Source organism: Apteryx mantelli, chromosome 2 (genome assembly GCF_036417845.1).
Source record: "Apteryx mantelli isolate bAptMan1 chromosome 2, bAptMan1.hap1, whole genome shotgun sequence".
Lineage (NCBI taxonomy): Eukaryota > Metazoa > Chordata > Aves > Apterygiformes > Apterygidae > Apteryx > Apteryx mantelli.
The window spans coordinates 120,846,391-120,864,867 of record NC_089979.1 but is presented as its reverse complement, the minus strand read 5'-3'; the positions used below and the strand labels follow the sequence as shown (position 1 = coordinate 120,864,867).

Genomic DNA, 18,477 nt, shown 5'->3' with positions numbered 1-18,477 from the left:
AGAAGTATTTATGACCATAGATGTTTATAAGCCAAGACATTTTTGTAAAAAAATTATGTGTTTAAGGGATAGTTTTATGCATGCAAGGAAGGTATCCTTAACAATTCATCTCCAAGTTTTATTTTTAGAACAGTGCCACAATATTTTAGTATAATTTATTAAAAGCTTAATAGGCTGTTAGCTTTCAAGTTGTAAATGAAGCTTGTAGGAGGAGAAGGATTACTACCGTACAGCTCCTGCAATATGGAATAATTACAGCCCTTTTCGGTTAAGAAGGGGGTGGAAAAATACTGTGTAATGTGTTCTGTATACTTCTTCCTTCCAGTGACATACTGATTCATTTCTTAAAATTGCCTGTGTATGAGCTCCTGGCGAATGTTTGTTCCCTACCACATGACTGGTCTATTGAGAGAGCGAATGGTTACAGCCCTTTAGGGCCATACCTCTTTGGCTTATCTGTGACGCCTCATGGTTGTAGCTCTGAAAGTTGGCAGGTGCATCACTTGTGCTGTGTCCAAGGGAGCAGCTCTCAGGGGCACGTTGTCAAAAGGGCTCTGAAAAATTTGGAAGTAGTTTGCCGGCTCAGGTTCTGTAAATCTTGTTGTTTGTGTGTATTGCACCTACAATTTTTAGCTGAAATTGGGAACTTTTCTTTGTCTGTGTGCTGTATTTAAAAGCAGCGTTTGAAGTCAGGTTGGCCAACAATAGGAGAGAAAAAGAAGAGCTTTAGAAACACCCTGGCCTGTCAGAAAAGCATGCTAGCTTGGTGTCAGGCTTAGGGACAGAAACTTGACTTCCCCGAATGCCCTGTTCACACGGGCTCAGTGTGCCAGTGGCGCCTCGCCCACGCGCTGTGAAGCGGATGGAAATGCGTCAGGCTGTGGCTCTCACGAGTGCTAAGGAGCATAAACTTCCCTGGGCAAAGGCATTTTTCTCTAGAATTCATGTGTACACCTTCATTCATCAGACTTAATAAGGTCCGTCCATTTCACAAAGACAAATTTTACTCTGTATATAAAGTAGTTCCATCTGTGTTCCCTAGGCACTGAAAATTGCCATTTATTTTGGTTCTGAACTCCCTTTATTTTTCATTAGTTACAAGAATGAATAACATCTCATGCTTCCATAAATCCCATGATGATTTTGAAAACTTCTTATAACTATAGTTATAACAGCAAAATGAATTTTGTTCCAGTGAGGAAGAAATTCCAATTCTTTTCATTTACTCTTTATAATTACTTATAAATTATAGTGCCTCTAAGGAGCCAGGCTTGCTGACTTTTGATCAGAGACAAGCCATAACCTCTCTTTAAATTATAGATCTCTGAAGAGGCTGAACCTCAGTCTTCTTAAGAAAACATACTTAACCTGTGAATAACTAATGCTGACTAGTTAAAAACAGACTACTAAGCTGTCTTAAAGCGGTTAACCTCAGGTATGTTAAACATAGACAGACAAGTGATTTCTCTGAAATATGGTTTTCATATGTGGTCTATATGATTCTTAGAATAATGTTTTCTTAGCAGCTGAGATTTCCTTCTGGATTGCACTGAGCAACTACAAAAGAAAAAGATTTTATGTGGCAAAATTATTAAAAAAAAATCAGAATTTATGAACATTAAGCTAAACAAATCACCTCTCTACAGGGGCACACGGGTGCTTTTTAACTTCAGATTATTACCTTATTCCATATAGTCTAGCAGTGAGACTAGGCAAATGGATGCCCCTTTTTTCTTTGAATCTGGGCTACAGTGTCATCTCTATCAGCAATAAACATGTTCTTTGTGAAACATCTTCTCCATTTCCAACACCAGCTCTGCATCAGGTCCACTCTATCAGGAAAGGACATAAATCCCTCCATTATCCGCCTCCAGTAATATTCCTACTATTGCTAACTCCATCCCTAGCAAAGGCAGAACAGCTGCACAACTAAAATGTGGAAAGGGGGCCTGGTGCAGGGTTTGTGGCAGGCTGAGCTGCCTCAGGGAGCACATGCGTGATCCCAGTGACTGCTAGAAACTGCTGCCTATTGCGAAGCTGAACCGGGCGTTAACAGTCAGGATTTTCACGGTCCTTCTCAGTGGCGCACTTAGCATAGATGGCAACGTTAATTTTATATACGTAGACCCTTTGCTGCCAAACACCGGACCATTAATTCTCTCTCATCCTCTCTGGCTCTGCAGGCCGCTGACTGTGTCGCCGAGTCCTTAAGCCGGCCATCGGCTTACTGAGCTTGGGCCTTACAAACTGGAGCATTCACCAGCTGCCAGACTGGCCGAGGAGGCCGAGCTGAGAAACCGTCCTTAAATCTACCTGCTCACCACGCAGGAGGCAGGGCATCCAGCACTGCCTTGGCAGTAAACGCTCATTCCATTATTTCGGCTCAATTAGCCTACTCAGCCTAATTATTTCACGTCTGTAGGATGCTTTAAAGACCTAAGAAACAATAGATGTTGCTAGTTATTGGCGCGCGAGACGGACGCAGCCATTCACTTGGTGATTAACCGGGTGGTACGAGAAGCCGAGAGACCGGGCGCCGGGGGCGAGCTCGCTGCCGTGACCCGCCGCCCCCGCGGAGCCGCGGGTCTCGCTCCGGGGCTCGCCGCGGAGGAACAGAGGCTCCGGCGCGGCCCAGGCTAAGCGAAACACCCGCATCGTGCCTAAGGCACCGCGACCGCACCGCGACCGCACCGCACCGCACCGCGCCTCGCCGCCGCCCGCCCCCTGCGCGGCGCGACGCGGCACCGCCCCCCCTCTCCGCCGCGCCTCCCGCTGATCCCCATTGTGCCCGCCCCGCACGGCGATTGGCCGGCCCCGCGCGTGACGGCCATTCGGCGGAGCCTTGCCATTGGCCGCGGCAGCGGTAGGCAGGGCCGGGCGGCAGTGGGAGTGGGAGTGGGAGTGGGAGTGTGAGCGTGCGAGAGGGGGGGGTGGGCGCGTGCGGGAGCGGGGCTGCCGGCCGCAGCGGGCGGGGAGCCGCGTTCAGCGCCGCGGCGGAGGTAAGCGGCGGCGGCGGCGGCGGCGGCGGCGGCGGCGGGGGGGGGGGGGAGGGCTCTCCTTCCTGCCTCTACTGTGTGAGTGCGGGGGGCTGTGGGGTGGGAGGGGGCTCCGCTGTCTGAAATGCGTCCGCGTTTCTTTTGCTTGTCTTACCCCCCTTTTAAAAAAAAAATATTTTTAATTTTTTATTCCAGATGAAATATTGTATAAAGTGGCAACTCAGTGCCGCTTAGTGTTTTTTTTCTCCGCTCATTTAAAAAAAAAAGGGGGGGGCAGCCTTGGATTCCAGACGCAGGTGTGCGCTTCGCGTGCTCCCGCGGAGGGGGAGGGCTGGGGCGCGCGCTGAAAATCGCACGCGGCCCGCGTGCGCCCGCGCTGCGCTGCGCGGGGGCCGGGGAGGGGGCACGAATAGCTGGCGGTGCGCGGGGAGCCCCGCGTCGCGTCGCTGTCGCGCGGCAGGAGCTTTGGCCGCCGGGGCTGCAGACGCCCGTCGGCCCCGGGAGCGCGCGGGAGCCGGGCGGGCAGCGCGGGCGCGGAGGCGCGGAGCCGGGTGCAGCGCCGTGGCAGGCAGCACCGTTTCTCTAGGTGCTTTGCGAGAGGGGGCCTTCGCCTGCTCCTCTCAAATAGCAGGAGGGACCGGGTGACCGCTTCGGGAAAACGTTTGAAAGCTTACGGTGAACAGAAGGGTTGTGCCAGAGGTGAATAAAACAGCTGTGGGTAAAGAATTAAGGGCTGAACTGACTTGGACAGAAAAGAAGAAAAAATGGAAAGGAGCCTGAAGTGTGCTCTGAATAAATGGCTGTGCTTGTGCAGCAGGACTACGAAATACATAATCTCATGGAGAAAACCCACCTTTTCATAACTGCAGAGCGCATTCAGGCGTTCAAGCTCTATAGAGGGAATCGCTTATACGGAGATGCTTCTGCGAAAGCAGCCGCGGAGAATCAGCCCCTCTTTATCCTATAGACATTTTAACGTTTAGAAATGACCCTTTGACTGCCTCAGGAGGTAAATCAGCAATGAGAATGTGCTTCTGATGAATGATGCTGTCATTCCACAGCTGATCGTTTTTTTGGGGAGTGGGAGGGAAGAGCAGATTAAAGAATACAGTTCAAATGCATGAATTATTTAAAAAAAAAATCCATAATTTTCTCCTAATTAAGAATGCTCTACAGTAGTAATTCTGCAAAGACAATCTAATGGTACTAGTGGTACAAACCTAAAATGAAGTTTGAAATCTTACATTTGCAGAGCAATTTAACCAGTTAAATTACAGGATCAGATGACAGTATAGGAACAGCAGTACTACCTGTATCTGAAAACATTTTAGTGACTTAACTTTAATACTGTATTGATCAGAACTAAATCTAGGCATGCAAGCAATTGGCTGTTTCCTACTATGCTGTTGTCCCAGAGTAACCTATTCTCATCAGCTTTCTGGTTTATGTAGCAGATTTACTGTAGTTCCCAATCATAAAGCAATCTTTGATTCAGAGTAAAATAGTTATGCTAGATTTAATACCAGCTGTTCTGATTGTCATGGCTAATACTAATCATCTCTCTGAGAACCAACTATTCCTTTAAAAAACATATGTTTTTTTCTTTGGATTTGAAAACTGCAAAAATACCCTTAATCCTATTAAGACTGATGGAATTTACTCTATCCTTGTAAACTGATGTTCTCTAGATTAATGCCAGATATGGAATAGATTGAACTTTAGTCTTTCCACTGGGGAGATTAAAGGAAGGCAATTACAAGTGTTAAAATGGGAGAGATGCAATTATCCATTTATATACAATATCTGCAGTTATAGCATAATGCAGAATAAAATAAAACTCCAGTTTATTATTGACAAAGCCTTTTATTTCTGCTAATAAAACTGACACGCTAATATTATGCTAAAAGAGCTGCAGTAATGTGCATACATTAAAGCCATTTTCATGTATCGACATCGACTGCCTTAGAAAGCTTGAAAACACTGGGCAATCTTTCCTCTGCTGGCAATGGGAGGCAATATTGCTAAGTGCCTTTGATGTAGCGTCTGCTCTGGTGCTGCCTTCCCTTGGAGGTTTTGCCAGGGCCGAGTTCTGCCTTAGCAGATGAGCTGAATCAGTGCCTGGCGCATTCCTGCACAACCCAGAGGTGCCCAAGGCTAGAGTCTACCTACGCCAAATCTCTCAGGTGGGCAGGCAACAGACCTCGGTTACCCCCACAGTTACCTCAACAAAAATTCATGCACCCATCCAGCTTGCCGCAGGTAAACATATTCTTCTCTAAAAACATACCTAGACCAGAGTTTTTGGCTATGCTTTAAATTGGATTAATGGATTTCCAGATAAGTAGAGGCAATTAATGTGCACATAAATTCTAGTGTAGTTACTTGACGAGGAGTAAATCATCTGCAGAGTTCATGGGTCTGTGTGTGAGAGAATTCCTTTACCTGATGGTTTCATGACACCCTTGTTTGCAGACTGTACGGACTCATAGGTCTGGCCATATTTACTAAACAATTAAATGAATCAGTAGCCAACAAATTTGCAAATAGGCAGTGTAGTCTCCAAAGCTTGGGCTGTGATGGAGCATAACTAAAGAAAAATTTATTGTCTACATCAAAACTTCTTGAGTGAGAGGGTGCAAATTTACCACTGTGGTAGTTAAGTTGGGTTAATTAAAATCCTTAGAAATAAAAACAAAAACAAAACCTCTCACCTTGACAATCCCTGAGTTATACCATAGCAAACCATGAGACAATGCAGTTACCATGGAGTAACAGCAAGTAATTTAGCTGGAGGCATATACTTGCCACAGTAAATATACAAAATAAAAAACAAAGTAACATTGCTGTTAAGTTTTTAGCTTAGCAAATTGCCTTATTTGAGTCTCCCATTGACTGAAAACTTAGTTATTCCTGATTAGGAGTAGATTAGGAGTAAAACCAGGTTGTAATTTTGGACCCACTTTGTACCCTGTTGTGAATAAAACTCTTAAATTTGAGTTTGTGAGGTTCCAGAGACCAGAATTTTGAGTTTAGAGATGTTACCGATAGATCTTAATGATATAATGATGGGAATGTGATAACTGTTGCAATAATGGGAGAAGGGGATGGGAGAGCTATGAGCTGTCTTTTGCTCCTGGCTGACTGAGGAACTGGACTCTGTGGAACATTTAGCCGCTCCCTGGAGTAGGAGCGCAGTGCGTCTCTGCTTGTTGCTGGGTCATCCTTGCTACTGATGACAGCATATGTAATTCATAGTTAAAGCACTCATCATGACCTCTGGCTTGCAGATAGCATTCCCTTAGAGAAGTGTACGAGCTGGCACATTTACCTGTTCTCCTTTACAAAGCTTTCTTGAGTACTGGGTAGAGATCCAACCAGTCCTTTATTATAGGAAAAGAAATTCCCTATGCTCTCTCTCATTGTTCCTTATGCATCAGAAAGCAGATTTTATCCACAGAGTGCTGCAGTGCTGAGGAAGAGACTTGCTAGCTAGAATTGCTGTGGCATTCTCTGTCTAGGAGCATGATATGAAGAAAGAGACAGATCACGCAATGCCACAAGTGGGCAGTGCATTAAATGCTGCAAGCAGAACCCCTGAGCTTGCTGCAAGCGACTGTGACCACTAGGCTTGTCCTTCTGAGGAAAGCACAAGAGGAATTGCTGTATGACTCTTACAGTAAGGAACCTCTTTAACCTTTAGTTTAATTTTTAAATTCATTGTTTCATCAATCCTTTTCATCTATGAAGCATGGAGACCTCAAATGAAATTCTTGTCCCACTGTTCAGAATTAGGTTTTTGTTGACTCAGTCATGTCATAACATTTCTGTAAAAATTTAGGGAGCGGTGCTATGTTTACAGAATTGCTGAGTTTGGACTTCTGGAGATTGTCTAGTCCAACTCCCTGCTCAGTGCAGGGTCAGCTAGAGCAGGTTGCCCAGGACCTTTGCCGGACTTTGAATATCTCCAAGGATGGAGACTCCACAGCCTTTCCTGGCAGCCTGTCCCAGTGTTTGACCACTCTCACAGTAAAAAAGTTTTTCTTATTTTTAAATGAAATTTCCTGTATTTCAGTTTTTGCCCATTCCCTCTTGTCCTTTTGCTGGGTACCACTATGAAGAGTCTGGCTCTGCCATCTTTATTCCTACCAATAAGATATTTATACATATTGATAAGATCTCCCTGAGCCTTCTCTTCTCCAGGTTAAACAGTCCCAGCTCTCTCAGCCTCTACTTACTTGTCATGTGCTGCAAACCCCTAATCACTTTCATGACCCTTTGCTGGACTGGCTCCAGTATGTCAATGTCTGTCTTGTACTGGGGAGCCCACTGCTGGGCCCAGTGCTTGAGATGTGGCCTCACCAGTGCTGAGCAGAGGGGAGGGATCACCTCCCTTGACCTCCTGGCAGTGCTCTGCCTAATGCAGCCCAGGAGGCTGTTGCCCTTCTTTGCCACAAGGGCACATTGCTGGCTCATATAGGACTTGTCCCCCAGGACCTCCAGGTCTTTATCTGCCAGACTGCTTTCCAGCCAGTTCGCCCCAGCCTGTACTGGTGCATGGGGTTATTCCTGCCCAGGTGCAGGAGTTCACATTTTGCTTTGTTGAACTTCATGTGGTTCCTCCCTGCCCCTTTCTCCAGCCTGTTGAGTCCTTCTGAATGGCAACCATCTGGTGTATCAACCACTCCTTCCAGTTTTGTGTCATCTGCAAACTTGCTGATGGTGCATTCTGTCCCATTGTCTGGTCTAGCAGGTGCAGCATTGGGTTGGTCATCAGCTGGCCTGGCAATATATCTTCACCTCTGGCATTAACCTCTTTCCCTTGTGCCCCCCTTTCTGTAAGATGGAGACAGCTCTATTAAACTTTGTCAAATGCTTTTAGAGCTTCTGATGAATACAACGTTGTATGAGCCAAGTATTATTATTGTTACAAGCAACATTACTGTTAATAGGCAGCGTATGTCGAGGTCTGCAAGATATTCAAAGAAGTGTTTCTTTATATACTTATTTTCAGTAATGCTTTCAGAGAAAGGTACCACTGGATTTCAGCTTATTTGTGTTCCTCCACCAACAGTAGGTGCCTTATAAAAGTGGAAATCAGGCTGCCGCTCCATTTGGCTTGCCATTCAAGTGGAGACTTAACCTGTACAACCTGGCAGAAGGGGGATGTCACCATGGAAGGGAAGGGAGGTGCAACACAAGGAATAGCAGCAGTGAATAAGAGCCTTAGGATTGGGTTTGTTATCAAATTATTTTAACTGAATGTTTCACTTCAGAAACTTTTCCAATCCCCTAAAATGATTGCTGTCATTTGATAGTGAATGTATTGCATCCAGTCACTGCACCAGGCCCAATATGGGGATCCTGAAGGGTGTCTTCATTTCAGTTGCTTTCTGCAAGTGTGAGATAGATGTTGTCATCAACTCCCACCAAGTTTAGCAGAAGATTCCCAGGTTTTCAAATACCTTTTTGAATTCATACTGAGTAAGCATTCACAGTGGGCATAAGGTGAGGTGTTAACAGAGGGTAGTCTCTGCAGGCCCTCTTTATAATCCACAGGGAGAAAAAGAGTCCTGAAGAAATCAGTTCAGGGCAAGACCTCACTGTAGTGTTGTGAATTACCCCTGGAGAAATCTCTCTTTCTCCATAGAGGGAACTCAAGGAGACCAGGTTAAAATTAGCCTTGGAGGATACCCTTTGAAGTGCTACAACTAATACGGCGTAGACCACGGCAACATGCAACACCATCCCTTCTCCTGGCATTCATTAAACTTGTCAAGTCTTCATAGCAATGAAAATTTGTGCCTTTCAGGGCTGGAGGATTAGAGTGAAAAGGTGGGAAATTCACTGGGTTTTCAGAAGTTATTGGGACAAGAAAGAGAAGAAGGTGGGGTTTCCAAAGTCCACCTAAGCAATTATATAAAAATAGGTTTCTGAGTTGCATTTTTTCAAAATGGACTTGGAATCTTAAAAGCCTGTGATCTCAAATACCTAATGTAGTAGTAGAAGAGGGGACAAACAGGTGTACATCCATCAAAACCATAAAGGAGAGAGAGGAGTAAACAAGAGGAGGAAGAAGAGAAAATGAGAGAAAAGAGCAGGTAGAAGTGCAGAGGAGTGAAGGCAACTGGAGCCAGTACGCTGGTTGCAGCAAGCTGATTTCCCTCAGCCTCGTGATAATGCTATTGGGGAAAGACTGCAGGCTAGGACATCAGTCCGGAGGTGCTCTTATACTCAGTAATTTTGACAAGATATAATGCATGCTAGAACTATAGAACAACGCCATTAGTTTGAATCACCGAAGAAAATGTGAATGAGAGAGAGTTTTGTGCTGAGAAGGGTATATACGCTTCCAGAAGCACTGAAAACATTTTCCTTTTGAACAGTGCTTGCATATTCTGACAGTTTTGGTGTGGTTTGATAAAAGGTTTGGCTGGGTAGCTCCTGTTGCTTTATTAAGCTCTGTCTGTTAAGGCAGATTTTATCAGGAAGTTTCTTTAAGTAAAGCATCACTGTGGCTCAGAGGAGCAAATGCAGTTTTATGACAAGCTGCTAGTACCATATACTCTCTTAGTGGTCAGGGGAAGACATGGGGGAAACGGTGGTGAAAGGAGCCTTATGCAGTCACTTACAGCATCACTGACATTTGGTTTGTAATCTAGAAGTCATCCTCCAGCAGAGATGAAACAGGGCAACATTTAGGCAGACTTTGTGATGGTCCTAAAATGGAGCTTGCACAGTAAGAGGATTGTTGGAGGGGTTTCACGATATATGTTCACATGCATGACCACACACAATTCTCTCAAGATTTGAAGTGCACAGCTATTTTGGGAGCCCTTCATACCCGAGAAATAGTTGCAGCTTTGTCTTCATAAAGTCATTGGTCCAGATCTACATCCACTGTAAATAGATCAATCAAAGTCAGTATAGCGATACCTGTCTGCTCTTTCTGGGGACCTTGCCTGACGTTTTTAGTGGGGTTTTTTTTTCTTTTTTTTTTCCCCTCCCCCCCCAGAGGCTGGAAAGTCACCCAATGCACATACAATAGAGGGATTTGGCTTGATCAGTGGTTTTCATATTCAAAGACTTAAAAGGGGTGATCCATGTTATTTGTATCAAGCTGTTAAAGCGATGGTTTATAGCATGTTCTGCAACTGCGTAGCTTAAGGTTGAGAGGTGCTGACAAAATACTCTTTGCACATGTGCGCGCATGCACACAGAAAAACTAAAAAGTCTGCTTTTCACATGGTGAAGATTTTAAGAGGTAGAACTAACATTTATAGATAACATCTGCATTATATTATAACATATAAATGGAGCTGAGAGCAGTGGAATCATTTTTATATATTGGTGATGCTCCCTTGCTTATTTTTATCTTTTTATACCTATGTAGATCCACATTGCAAAATAACTGAAACCAGGACAGTAGCTAATCAAGATGTGTGTTATCTTTCAAACACTTATTTCCCTTTGCTTCAGTTTCTGAGTAAGTGGTTAAGTGGGTATCATGTAACCAGACTCTTGAAGAGACTAGGAATTGTGTTAACCTGGACTTTATATTACATGAACTACAGAAATTCCTTGATGCCTATCATTATATAGGACAAACCCTGTAAAATAATCATACAATGCTATATACAAAGTACTAGAAATAGAATAGATCCATGGTTTAAATACACTATAATGTTGTAGTGTTCTATTTATAATGGCAGATTGAGGGGGGATTGCCTATTGATTTCTCTCTTTGTTTCTGTCAGCATTTGTATAGAGCCTGTGCATCATGAGGATAATTAATCTCACTGAGCAACCAAGGAAAATACAGTTCCAGATGTTTTTTCGCAAACTCTATCATGCTTGCTGCTGTTGAGTCGTTCCTCTCTTTGTTCCCTGCTGCAGGGAACTGCCTCTTGCTGTTCCCCACACTCGCAGCACTGACATGGTTGCGCACGCTGAGTGTCCTGTAGGAATTTGGCACACGGCAGTCAAGTTTTGTTTTGTGCTTTCGTCTGTTCTTAGGTAGTGTTGTGGCAGGGATGTGCCATCAGGGTTCTCTTTAGTTGCGTCGAGGCACTGCAATACGTTCAAGGAATCTCTCTGTGGTTCCCTGAGAAGTTCTACCAAGAAAAAGCCCTCTAAATGAATATGCCTACTGTCCTCCTAAATTCACCCTGCTCCGGACAAATTTTGAACATTGTTCAAAAACACTTCTTTGAAAGAGTTTTTCTTTTTTGTTGTCTTAATCAATGAACAGAAATATTGGCCAAAGCATGGTTGTTCACAGTTGCTTCTCTGCAGGACCTCATTTTCCTCTCTAGTTTTCTACTTTATTAAAGACACTGTCAACCGGAGTATGCTCTCAGAGTTGAAGTTTAAGTGTCCTACTGTGAATTATTTGCACAATGGATGATTTTTGTTCCTCTAATACAGTCTGTCAGCCTTCAAAAATTGGTAGCATTCCTGTTCCTGAACTGGTATTTAAATTATTTAATTTATTCCTCTTCCACAAGAACCAATCTTTAAATCACAAGAGACAATCACAAAGTAACTGACAATTCAAAGTTTTGAGTGTTTGAATTTAAAAAAGGTAAGAGCATGTTCTCAAATAAGATATACGTGTATGAAATGTGACGTTCTGGAAAGCTGGTGAAGAAATCTTGACATAGTCATTTCTGTATCCTCCCATCTGCTTATTTATCTTCCAAAAAATCAATGACCTACAGAAGCATTGCAGTCGGTAACTCATTGCCCTGAAAACTCTTGAGAGCAAAGGGAGCCACATGGCACAGTGCCATATATATTTAAATTGAATGCCTTGTAGAATGAGATCTGGATAAACATCTTGGAATAACACACCCACTTCTGTAAATTTACAGGTTGCACCAGCTGGCAAATTTAAAATATAACATAAGAAAAGCAAGAAGCTGGAAGAGCTGCTGTTGATGAGAAAGGGCAGAACTGATGGGTTGTATGGATATAGATATGTTTGAAGGCGTCTGCTCTTCCCACTACAAGGTAAGGCACAAGGGGATTTTCTGCCAGTTTATTTCTCTTTATTGCAGTGCATCTATTCTTTCTGTGGCAATGCCCAAGATAGCAGTTGAGTTGCTCTCTGAAGCTTGTAGAAGTAATGAAGACTGGTTCATTGCCAATATCCAGCCTAGGAGCTCATGGCTAAAAATTGTGGCTTGTAGTAAATGTGTAACTGGGCTATGTTCAGACCAGAAAAGGCCTGAACTTTCAAAGGTCAATGACAAATGTGGATCCTCAGATCCGATTGAATTCAAACTTTTATTATGTGAAGTATCTGCTAAGATAGCACTTGGGAGGAATGTAGGAACGTTGTCAGAGTATGCAGGGATGTCACGAGGAAGGCTAAGGCCCGTTTGGAATTAAATCTGGCGAGAGATGTCAAGGACAACAAGAAGGGCTTCTTCAAATACATCAGCAGCAAGAGGAAGACTAGGGAAAATGTGGGCCCTTTGCTGGATGGGGTGGGTGCCCTGGTGACGAAGGATGCAGAGAAGGCAGAGTTACTGAATGCCTTCTTTGCTTCAGTCTTTACTGCTCAGGCCAGCCCTCAGGAATCCCAGACCCTGGAGACAAGGGAGAGAGTCTGGAGAAAGGAAGACTTTCCCTTGGTCGAGGAGGATCGGGTTAGAGATCATTTAAGCAAACTTGACACCCACAAATCCATGGGCCCCGATGGGATGCACCCACGAGTGCTGAGGGAGCTGGCGGACGTTATTGCTAAGCCACTCTCCATCATCTTTGAAAGGTCATGGAGAACAGGAGAGGTGCCTGAAGACTGGAAGAAAGCCAATGTCACCCCAGTCTTCAAAAAGGGCAAGAAGGAGGACCCAGGGAACTGGGTCAGTCAGCCTCACCTGCATCCCTGGAAAGGTGATGGAGCAGCTCATCGTGGAGGCCATCTCCAAGCATGTGGAGGAGAAGAAGGTGATCAGGAGTAGTCAGCATGGCTTCACCAAGGGGAAATCATGCCTAACCAATCTGATAGCCTTCTCTGATGGAATGACTGGCTGGGTAGATGAGGGGAGAGCAGTGGATGTTGTCTACCTTGACTTCAGCAAGGCTTTTGACACTGTCTCCCGTAACATCCTCATAGACAAGCTCAGGAAGTGTGGGCTAGATGAGTGGACAGTGAGGTGGATTGAGAACTGGCTGAATGGCAGAGCTCAGAGGGTTGTGATCAGTGGCGCAGAGTCTAGTTGGAGGCCTGTAGCTAGCGGTGTCCCCCAGGGGTCAGTACTGGGTCCAGTCTTGTTCAACTTCTTCATCAATGACCTGGATGAAGGGACAGAGTGCACCCTCAGCAAGTTTGCTGATGATACAAAACTGGGAGGAGTGGTGGATACCCCAGAGGGCTGTGCTGCCATTCAGAGAGACCTGGACAGGCTGGAGAGGTGGGCGGAGAGGAACCTCATGAAGTTCAGCAAAGGCAAGTGCAGGGTCCTGCACCTAGGGAGGAATAACCCCATGCACCAGTACAGGTTGGGGGTTGACCTGCTGGAAAGCAGCTCTGCCGAGAAGGACCTGGGAGTGCTGGTGGACACCAAGTTAAGCATGAGGCAGCAATGTGCCCTTGTGGCCAAGAAGGCCAGTGGTATCCTGGGATGCATCAGGAAGAGTGTTGCCAGCAGGTCAAGGGAGGTGATCCTGCCCCTCTACTCAGCCCTGGTGAGGCCCCATCTGGAGTACTGTGTCCAGTTCTGGGCTCCCCGGTACAAGAGGGATGTGGCACTACTGGAGCAAGTCCAGCGAAGGGCTACAAAGATGATTAGGGGACTGGAGCATCTCTCTTATGAGGAAAGGCTGAGAGAGCTGGGCCTGTTTAGCCTGGAGAAGAGAAGGCTGAGAGGAGATCTTATCAACGTGTACAAGTATCTGAAGGGAGGGTGTCGAGAGGATGGGACCAGACTCTTTTCAGTGGTGCCCAGCGACAGGACGTGAGGCAATGGGCACAAACTGAAACACAGACGCTTCCATCTGAACATGAGGAAAAACTTTTTCACTGTGAGGGTGACAGAGCACTGGCACAGGTTGCCCAGAGAGGTTGTGGAGTCTCCTTCTCTGGAGATATTCAAAACGCGCCTGGATGCAATCCTGTGCAATGTGCTCTAGGTGACCCTGCTTGAGCAGGGGGGTTGGACTAGATGATCTCCAGAGGTCCCTTCCAACCTCAGCAATTCTTTGATAGCAAACATGAGTCTGGAAATATTCCCCAGCGCTACAAGTTTCCTTTATTTTTAGATGTGCAAATAGGAGACCTTCTTGCCACCTAAGACATCTTCTTTCACATATGTCTTATTGCCTAATAATGTAGATTCAGGTAGTTTTGAAACTCGTGCCTCTTAATACAGGATCATTCCTAATCAGGAGAAAATGTCTCTAAACTAGATGTAGTTAGAGACCAGAATTATGCTAGTCTTTCCATAATGTCTTACAGTGTTCTTTCAGGATTGCTAAGTTGCTTTTTTATGACCTGATAAATTTTGAAATTGTCTGTATGTTCCACTAAGAAGATACTAATGATGTATTTTTTTTGGCTAGGATGGTGGGGGGGGGGAAGGATACATTTGTTTGATACGTTTGCTTGATCATATGTTCAAGTTTGATAGGTTTTCCTGTGTCTTTCCCCTGATGCCTGGATACAATGTCATGTATTTTGAATGTTTCCTTTATTGGGTTGTTTTCATGAAAGGTATGATAAAATGCAGAGATTTTACAAAATTTCAGTTTAGAATGGGTAGAAACATTTGAGAAAAAGAAATGAAGCAAACCAATTCTGTCAAGACAAGATTGCTACAGAGCAAATGCAAAACCACAACAGCAGCTGATGTTACTCAGTAGCCCAAATTAGGCAACCATGCAGTTGCAAAAAGGTTCAGTTACAGCTGGTCTTCGTTGGTGGCTGCTTTAACCCAGCAAGGACTATCAGCTGAAGTCTGCATGTGAAGCACTTTTCTCACCAGCCAGCATTAGATGATGAGGGAACCATTTGTGTTGGGGGAAGGCACCGCCACTGCCTCTATTTTGTACAGAAATATTGACCACCAGTTTCCAGTGTTGTCCATGTGACATTTTCACAAGTAACCACATTCACAAAAGAAGAAAGAGAAGTGTGCAGGAACTAAATTAAAGAGATCATCTTCTAAAGGTGGGGAAGCAAACAGGCTATGATACTACACATGCTATTAAAGTTAGAGGTGCTCCTCTATACGCTGAAATAATGGGAACAGAAAGGTGTGGAGTATTTTGAAAATGCAAAGATAAGCAATAACAAATACAATTTACAAGAAAAAACACATTCAAGCCCTTGAGTGCTTGGGACATTCCAGTGATTTTCCATAATTGCTGTTATGGAGGAATGTACATAGAAAGACCATAAAAACCTCAGCTGTAGGGAATGCAATGCCTTTTAGACCTTGTCTGGATGGCAGACATTTCTCTGAGGAGTTTGATTTTTTTTTTTTTTTTTTTTTTTTTTTTCCTCTCCAGGTGCTTGTGTAGCATCTGGTATCCACACGCAAAAGTGCTCCGAGTCTATATTGCTACCCAACATTGTTTGGTTCAGCAGGTGTAAGTGCTGGTCTGGTCTGCACTTTCTCGTTCTGAACACCATTACACTTAATATAAGTGGAGTCCCCAGTTCTCCTGCAAATTTCTATTATGATGGGGGGACCTTGGTTCTGCATGTGCAAAGTGAGAATACCATTTAATATCCCACCTTGTCTATTCTGATCATAAACCCTTCTGAATAGGGACTTCCAAGTTTGTGCTTTGTCTGATACTGGGAGGAGCCCAGTCTTGGACAGGGCCTCCGGCTGTCCTTGTGTGACAAGTAATTTTTCCAAGTAGCATTTGCATTCCTGCAGCAGCCGTTCTGGGAATGGAGAATGAATACATGGAGGGAGATTCATCTTCCATGGGTGTAGCTCAAGGTCAGCCATTCAGACCACAAGTCAGGATGACAGACACAGTGGCACATAAACTGATCTTTCTCTGAAAAGGACTGGTACTAGTGACTAAGGAAAAATACACAGTCAGAATGTCTCTGTGCCTTAGCTGGATTTGTAGTCATATATTCACAGCGAAAAAGGTGTTGCAGCCCCACAGTTGCTCTGTTTTTGTTTGCCAAAGGCCATCGCCCTGCAGTAGCATTGGTGTAGAGCGTGTGCTCACACCCCAGCCATTTCTGGGTACAGTCTATGTCTTCACTGAAATGCAGCTACAATGCTGTTTCAGTGCTGTTCACTCTCTGCACTTTGCTTTAAAGTGGCAGAGACACTTATGTTCCACTTTTGCAACTCTGCTATTGGGATGGTAGCCTATGGCTGTGGGATAGAATAAATGAATGGAGGTAATAGTGTTTTAAATCAAAGCCATGCCCTGGATCCCTGAGCTTTCGTGTTGTCATTTGTGTAGGCATTACTACTGATAGCCTTTTAGGTATTTTTAGATGAGAAATGCTTGAAACTGTGCAGAAATAGTTCAGGAAGTGAAAGAACAGACTACCTTCTGGCTGATACCCACTAGAAGTATTCAAATATTAACTGAAACCTGCATAGCTTTTGTTAATTTGTTTCAGCAATCTAATAGTTTTAAAGGAAAGCTTTTTTGGAAGAGCAGTTGAAGATGTATGGGCTAGATCCTGTATTAGAAAACTTCAAAACCAATGAACAAAAAAATTCTTTCATCTCATCAAAATATTTTGTATCTCTTGTTTTTTCTGCAGAATGTAAAGGTATGTTTGTTCTCCGTATTGAAGCACTGATCATTTAATTGTTTGAAACCTTTATTTTCAAACTTCAGTAGAGCTGAATTGAAGCTAGCTCCTTTTGCTAAGCCTTCACACAGTTCAGTGAAAGAGTCCCTTCTTACAGTTAAATAAAGTAGACTAGCTTGATTTTGGTTATGAGTTTGCCCTGTCTTACTCCTTTCTGGTGCAATGTTACTATTACTCACTTTTATTAGTAGCGCTGAGGGACCCCAGCCGTTGCCTAGGCCTCAGTTGTGCCAGGCACCATGCCAGACCAAGCATAAATCACAGATGCTCCCTTCTGCAAAGAACATACAATCTCAGAGGCAGGAAAGAATAAATGGGCACAGGCAGACCCAGGAAAATAGAGGACACTGAGACATTTTTCATTAGCATGGTAAGCACTTGCAGGCAGCCATTTCTATATGCAACTTTATAGCCCTGAAGTGATTGTATTTTAAGGTGGTGTTTTGAGAAGCAAAGCACTTCATCCCTCAGAAAGTAGGAAAGGATCCTAAGAATTGTCCATAATGTCATTGCAGTACTCCCTGCACACTCATTTTGATTTGAATAAGAGCAATTTGATATAAATTGACTCAAGAATGGAAGCAGTTTCCTGGCAGTGGGGAGAAGCTTTGCCTTTTGGAAGTGAGGGTGACATACAGCTTGCCTGTCCTACAGTGCAATTTGTCCTGACGTTTGATGGCACAGTAAATTCTTACCAACTGCAATGACATTTGCCCTACGTGACATAATTCAAAACATTTTTCCGTAATACTTTCACTTGAATCAAAAGCAGCCAAACTGTCTTTTCTAATTTCAGCCCTTTTGCTCCCTTGTCCCCAGTGATAAGTTTCGCTGTTGCAGTATGTGTTTGCCAGTGCTGCCTGAAATCAAAAGATGAGATAGCAGCTAGCAGTCCAAGTTTTTTCCCCCATTGCTGCATGAGCATGCTAGAAGAAGTCATTAATCCTTCATGAGACAAATCATGAAAGAGGTAGCTTCAGAGGTTAACCCTCCCAAAGCAGGTGGTGTGATAAAGAAGTAACAACAGAGTCAACTAACAATATGGTGTGCTTGTACTTGCCACCATTTAATGCTTCTAATATTTGACATTAATCACAAAATATTACATTCAAAACGCATCAAAAGGAAAATGGTGTGGATGAAGATCAGAGTCTTCATAATAATAATAAAAAAAAAAAGCTATTTTGTTCTGATTTTGATGTGGGTCACTCTGAGTGGGAATTGCTTTGTTACAGCTACCTTTGATTTTAATATTTTTCTCCAAGAAGAGTTCATATTTTCTCCAATACAGAAGGATGCCTAAGCACTTGTTACAGCTTAGATAGTCATCTACTCAAGTAGCATATGAGCTGCTGCAGTTAGTTGCCATCTAGTCATCAGGAGATACAGTAGTGTCTTTGATAACATTTTGCTGATGCTGACCCCACTAGATACGCACAATTCACTCCACTTGACGGGCCTTCTGTTTTTCATTGCAAAAACCATATTTCATTATTATTCCTCATCCTTAGCAATAACACTTTATTTGGGGTGGTGGGACACTATTACTTACAATGCAGGTGAAAAGAGTCACATCGATTAAATACATTCAGTCGAGTGGGGTGGGAAATTCACCAGGGAGTAGAGGAAATTTGGGAGTATGACCACTCGCTTGATAGCCGATATGAAAGTAAAGAGTTA

The 18,477-nt window shown here is 44.0% G+C and overlaps 1 protein-coding gene across 2 annotated transcripts in view; it reads left to right on the top strand.

The window, feature by feature from the left end:
- The first annotated feature begins 2,933 nt into the window (after positions 1 to 2,933).
- TMEM108 (transmembrane protein 108) overlaps positions 2,934 to 18,477 on the top strand; it is a 172,484-nt gene continuing 156,940 nt past the window's right edge. Inside the window, exons 1-2 of one of the 2 annotated variants that reach the window (XM_067292459.1) lie at positions 2,934 to 2,999; positions 11,867 to 12,005. The gene's annotated coding sequence lies outside the window, so the exon portion shown is untranslated. Of the gene's footprint in view, positions 3,000 to 3,051; positions 3,075 to 11,866; positions 12,006 to 18,477 lie in introns of those variants that run through there. The other variant, XM_067292458.1, reaches the window with a different exon arrangement.